Source organism: Homarus americanus, unplaced genomic scaffold (genome assembly GCF_018991925.1).
Source record: "Homarus americanus isolate GMGI-L3 unplaced genomic scaffold, GMGI_Hamer_2.0 scaffold48354, whole genome shotgun sequence".
NCBI classification, from domain to species: domain Eukaryota; kingdom Metazoa; phylum Arthropoda; class Malacostraca; order Decapoda; family Nephropidae; genus Homarus; species Homarus americanus.
Genome location: NW_024723833.1, coordinates 8,559,944 through 8,566,940, shown reverse-complemented (window position 1 = coordinate 8,566,940; position 6,997 = coordinate 8,559,944).

Below are 6,997 nucleotides of genomic sequence, written 5' to 3'. Positions count from 1 at the left end.
TTCTAAAAAAAACAATAAAAAATACACAAACTCCAGCAATATGTCCTTCCTATACTGAATAACAGTTCCGGGAAGTATAAAGAGGTCGGATGTTTGACCTTTGACCCTTATAAAGATCCCCTTGAAAGGTCAGTGAAAAATATATTAAATTGGGTTTGGGTGTATTGAAGCCAGGGAGATGTTTGTCAAGGGGTGACGATGAACTCTTAACAGAAATAATGAGAGAAGAGGAAGAGGAAACGTAGGAAAAATAATTTGTTTTCACAGCTGATAAAAATACGATAAGGAATGGTGGTCATTAAGGATGTTCACAACAACAACAACAACAACAACAACAACAACAACAACAACAATAACAACAATAATAATAATAATAATAATAACATAGCTGTATACACACACTCTCTCTCTCTCTCTCTCTCTCTCTCTCTCTCTCTCTCATGACTTTTGATGGCACTACACCCAACACTACCAAACTTACACGGCCCACACTTACACGGCCAAACTTACAGGTTTCAGACATGCCACTCACTGCAACACTACACCACCATCCACCCCACTTCACCCACTGCAACACTACACCACCCACTGCAACACTACACCACCCACTACAACACTACACCACCCACTGCAACACTACACCACCCACTACAACACTACACCACCCATCACAACACTACACCACCCAATACAACACTACACCACCCACTGCAACACTACACCACCCACCGCAACACTACACCACCCACTGCAACACTACACTACCCACTAAGCAACACTACACCACCCACTGCAACACCACACCACCCACTGCAACACTACACCACCCACTAAGCAACACACTACACCACCCACTGCAACACTACACCACCCACTACAATACTACACCACCCACTAACACTACACCACCCACTACAACACTACACCACCCACTACAACACCACACCACCCACTGCAACACCACACCACCCACTACAACACTACACCACCCACTACAACACTACACCACCCACTGCAACACTACACCACCCACTGCAACACTACACCACCCACTGCAATACTACACCACCCACTGCAACACTACACAAACACCCAATTAACCCACCACAAACCCCTGAAATACCCAACAACACCAAACACTCAAATACACCCAACAACAACAATACCAGACACCTGACCATTAACTTACGTGACCTGACCCTTAACCTACGTGACCTGACCCTTAACCTATGTGACCTGACCATTAACCTTGTGATGGAACCTTCGTCACTACGTCAAGGATGAGGACTAAGGTCAAGACACCAAGATACATTCCGAACAGGGTTAACTTAGGTTAGGTTAGGTTAGGTTAGGTTAGGTTAGGTTAGGTTAGGTTAGGTTAGGTTAGGTTAGGTTAGGTTGATCGAGTCTCTGGAAGTGGTGTGGCACGACGCTGGCGACGAGAGAAAGGAGTTTTAGCAGGACGTAGAGAGAGAGAGAGAGAGAGAGAGAGAGAGAGAGAGAGAGAGAGAGAGAGAGAGAGAGAGAGAGAGAGTAAACACGGGTTGTCATCATATGGGTCCACGGCTTGATGATACCTGCCTCATCATTACTGGTATATGAAGTACCTTTAGCAGCGGCAAGAGGCTAATGTATACACCTGTAGTAAAATAGCTGTGAGTTACCCTTAGCTCAAAAGACACACGACTGTATGGCGAGTGTATAAATATGTCCTTATTACTGTCATCGTTGAGATAATAATATATAATGGGGAAAAATGTGAGCCTAAGTGAACCTGAATCGAATCCTGCACTAAGACTGAGTGAGGGAAGGAGGAAATGCCGTCAGGTGTGTCAATAATACGTCTGCAGCCATGGGGTGAGGAACCAGTCGAGGGAAGAGAGAGGCTTGGCTCAGTAATGGTGATAAAGACAACGGTGAAGGGAAAGAGAGAAAAGGGGGTTTATATATAGAACCAAATTTGTAGGGAAATTTAATATACAGAAAGAGTAGAAGTCACTGGGATGGAAAATGAAGGAGAGTGGAAGAGTTAAGAGAATGTGATGGAAAGGAAGGAAGGAAGGAAGGAAGGAAGGAGAAGATAGAACGATGAGTAAAATAAAAGAAAACAACATTTACTCCCTCAAACAACAAAAAAACGACATAGAGACAGACACGGCGTCCACAGAGAGACAGAGAGACAATTGGCAGTCGTTTTAAGAGTCAGATATAAAGAAGAAGTGAGACAGTTGCCAGAAGGGTCACCACTTTCATGAGGGTCTGTAGAGGACGCCAGGAACTACAGTACAACGAAGAGAGATCAAGACCTCCCCTGCAAGATATCCTCCTCCAGGCAGTAACAAGACCAGTAACTTAAGGATAGATGTGAATACCTCCCTCCTTCCTCAGTTGTTTTATCCTGTAGATACTGTCAACACTACCCTGCACCCACTCCCTCAGTTTTCCTCTCTTGTAGATACTATTAACACACACACACACAGACACACACACACACACACACACACTATATAATACGTGTGTGTGTGTGTGTGTGTGTCATCCACCTGAGTACTGTGGTGTAGGGGGAACTTACCGCACCTCTCGTTACCCCAGCCACCTGTTCAACACTCACCTGGAACAAACAAAAACACGTAATTAGACATACTCGAACCTGATATAAAGATGTTAAGTAATTAGATATAACAAAGACAACAAGTATTTATATATAACAAAAACAATATGTAATTATACTCAATAATAATAAAGAAAAAAAGTGATATGTCGTGTTTTTCTTTGTTTTTCCTATACGAACGAACGAACGTCTACCAAAAATATTATCGTCATCAATTTGTCTTTTCACGTTCAGAAAATCAGAATAAAACAAACAAATAAAAAACAAACAAATGAAACACAAGCTGATAATGTCTCCCTTACCCCTCAAACAAGACAGACAGACACACAAGGAAGTCATCACCGAGGCGAAGGGTAATATTAGACCACTTAATTAGGGGAACGAGTTGGATTAAGGAATAACACAGGGTAATTATAACACTAATGGGAAGCCCTAGTAAATGACTCACGCTGATTATAGCCGTCACGGGAGGGAGGGAGGGTGGGGGGAGACGGACGATCGGAAGGGGAAGACGAAGGGAGAAGGCAGGGAGGGATAGCCGGACGAACGGGCGAAAGGAGACAGACAGACGAACGGAAAGACTCAAAGAGGAGAGAAGTGGAGTTGAGGAAAAAGAGGAGAAGACGGAGGTATTGAGGTCTGTCTGTCTGTCATTCATATTATTTCATCTCCTTTCTCCCTCAGTGATTTTACTCTCTCACCAACAATCAACAGTGCCTGACGCTCCCCTCCACCTCCAGTGACATACTAATGGACGCTACGCCAGGCAAACGTTCGCTCGTCTCTTACCTGTCATGGTATTCTTTCGCCAGTACGAGCACAAAGGATGATCTTACGATTAATTTTCCCAATTGGAGATACGAGATATTAGCTAACTGACTGATTTAAAGTTACGACACATTTATGGCAGACAAAATGGTGGCAACATTGCACTGTGACTCACCAAATGGCGGCAACATTGCACTGTGACTCACCAAATGGCATCAACATTGCACTGTGACTCACCAAATGGCATCAACATTGCACTATGACTCACAAAATGGCATCAACATTGCACTGTGACTCACAAAATGGCGTCAACATTGCACTGTGACTCACAAAATGGCGTCAACATTGCACTGTGACTCACAAAATGGCGTCAACATTGCACTGTGACTCACAAAACGGCGTCAACATTGCACTGTGACTCACAAAATGGCGTCAACATTGCACTGTGACTCACAAAATGGCGTCAACATTGCACTGTGACTCACAAAATGGCATCAACATTGCACTGTGACTCACAAAATGGCGTCAACATTGCACTGTGACTCACAAAATGGCATCAACATTGCACTGTGACTCACCAACAACAACAAAAATTAACGTACAAGTAAAATCGTCTCATTTAACGTGCGACACAAATATGGCGGCAAATGAGTGTTGAAACTACACTGTTATCGCAGGAGTAACAAGAGAGGAAGGTTTACGAGGGTGTACGCTTCAAGGCTGCCTCATTTAAGCTGACAAGAGGGGAAAAGCTTACGAGTGTGTACATATAAAGCTGCTCATTGACGTTGGGACAGTGAGGAAAAAGCTTAACAATATGAACACTTAAACTGCCCCATATATTAACTACAGACTGTTGACTTGACTCTAACAATAACATAAACCTAACATAAACCTAACTTAAACCTAAGCAAACATAAAACTAGTCTTAATCTAACCTGACCTAATCTAACCTAACCTAAACTAACCTAACATAAATCCAACCTTAAGCTAACTTAAACCTAACCAAATTTAAACATACCCAAACATAAACCTAACCTAAACCAAACTTAAACCTAGCCAAAACCAAACTTAAACCAAACATAAACCTAACATAAACCAAACTTAAAATACTCAAATGAAAATATATTAAACATTTAAGCACCGATGCAAAAAGTTACAAAGCAATAAAACCTTAAGTTCAAATTAGGACTAAAAACACCAAGAACTCATAAATCTTCGCACTCTTAAGTTACGGCACAAAAATACCAACTGAATTATCTTACGATTAATTAAGAATACAAAAATAAGATACTCGTAGAACTAACTCACTTAACTTAGGAAGAAAGGATACATTAATTTCTCCCTTACTTAGAATCTCTTAAGGAGGACAATGAGAAGAAAAAAAAATTAATATTGTAGAGTTAAATAGAGAATTGGGAAATATATAAAATTATAAAAAAAAGAAGAACAATAATAATAATAATAATAATAATAATAATAATAATAATAATAATAATAATAATAATAATATAAGAATTGTAAATAGAAAATTCAGAAACACCTAAATAATATAGGAATCTTATCGAGAAAATCCGTAGGAATGAAAGAGAGAGAGAGAGAGAGAGAGAGAGAGAGAGAGAGAGAGAGAGAGAGAGGAAACTAATTTCATATAACAATCTTAAAGAGTGACTCGGATCTGGCTCAGGTCTTTAGGAGATACCAGCCACGTCTCGTAGCACAAGATGGCCTAGAGTCACCCCCTACCTCCCTCCACCCCTCCCCCCCCTCCATCCAGCCAACCCCACTGTAGCACCCCTATCGAATATCCATTGGCTACCGTCGGGATTCGAACCTGGGATCCTGCGTTTAAAGGGTCCTCTTACCTCCCCCGCCTCCTTCTGCCGCTGACCTAGAACGCGGAACCATGACACTGGGTGAGAGGGAAGGGGAAAGGGGGGGTAGGGGGGTGAGAGGAAAGGGGGGTTGGGGGTGAGAGGAAAGGGGAAAGGAGGGGAAGGAGAAGGGGTGAGAGGGAGGAAGATATTTGTATTCGGATATGGATTTAAAGTGTTTGATGGAAATGTGTCGGTGATAAGGAAGGAAGGAAGGAAGGAAGGAAGGAAGGAATAAGTAAGGAAAATACGAACGAAAACGACGAATGGAAGGAAGAATAGAGAGACAGAGAGAGAAAGAGTCCTACTATTAAAACGACTGTAAGAGATAATGGGGGAGACGTCTGGTGTGTACATAAGAACGACGCTTCCGTATGTATGTTTGTGAGAATACGCCCACGTGCACACTTATGTAAACACACACACACACACACACACACACACACACACACACACACACACACACACACTACACACTATTTAAAGATAATTATTCACATTTTCCATCGTCGTAGTAATTGCCTATTTTGAGCTGCCAATTCCGCCAAATTTAACAAGAGTTGGCGAGTCGCAAGTTGAGGAAATTAACATCACCAGAAGTCCCTTAACTATTGCTTTATGTCCCCGAGTCGTTAAGTGACCATCTGAAGCTTTCCTTAATGGTGACCCAAGGCACTAATGGTGGGATTGGTGGCACTGGTGACCTCTGGCACTAATGGTGGGTGGTAATGGTGGCACTGACAACCTCTGGCACTAATGGTTGTTGGCAATGGTGGCACTGACCTATGGCACTAATGGTGGGTGGTAATGGTGGCACTGACAACCTCTGGCACTAAGGGAGGTTGGTAATGGTACGCAAGAACTAAGAAAATGTCGAAGTTATGTGAGTGACGTAACGCGGCCAAGTCTGAAATTGACTCCATTAATCTCCTCTTACCAATTAGAAAAATGTCCTCGAGTTGTGTAACGACCAATTATAAATGGTTCATACAATACATAACACACACACACACACACACACACACACACACACACTTTTTTCATGTCAAAATAAAAAAAAATCACAAAAACAAACCAGCTGTTGAACATATGCAAATTAGTTTACATACACAAACAGCTTCCCTACTTCGTCATCCTCTTGTCCACTCATCACTTCACCAAGCTAGTTTCTTAAGCAAATAAAAGAAATACAAAATAAACAATGTAAAAATGCAGAAAAAAGAAGATAAGAGTTAATGAAGAAGACGAAAGAGTAAATAGACACAAAACCAAATAAATAAGGAAATGTAAATGGTGATAATAAGAGAGTTGATAAATATTATATTAAAAAAAATAAAGATAATAAAATAGGTATAAAGGAAACTAAATAAAGATGAGGACCTACAACACGGGGCTTTAAAGGTACCACCAACAACACGGGGCTTTAAAAGTACCACCAACAACACGGGGCTTTAAAAGTACCTACTACAACACGGGGCTTTAAAAGTACCAACAACAACACGGGGCTTTAAAAGTACCACCAAGAACACGGGGCTTTAAGGTACCACCAACACAGGGCTTTAAAAGTACCACCAACAACACGAGGCTTTAAAAGTACCACCAACAACACGGGGCTTTTACCACCAGGGGCTTTAAAGTACCACCAACAACACGGGCTTTAAAGTACCACCAACAACACGCTTTAAAAGTACCACCAACAACACGGGCTTTAAAAGTACCACCAACAACACGAGGCTTTAAAAGT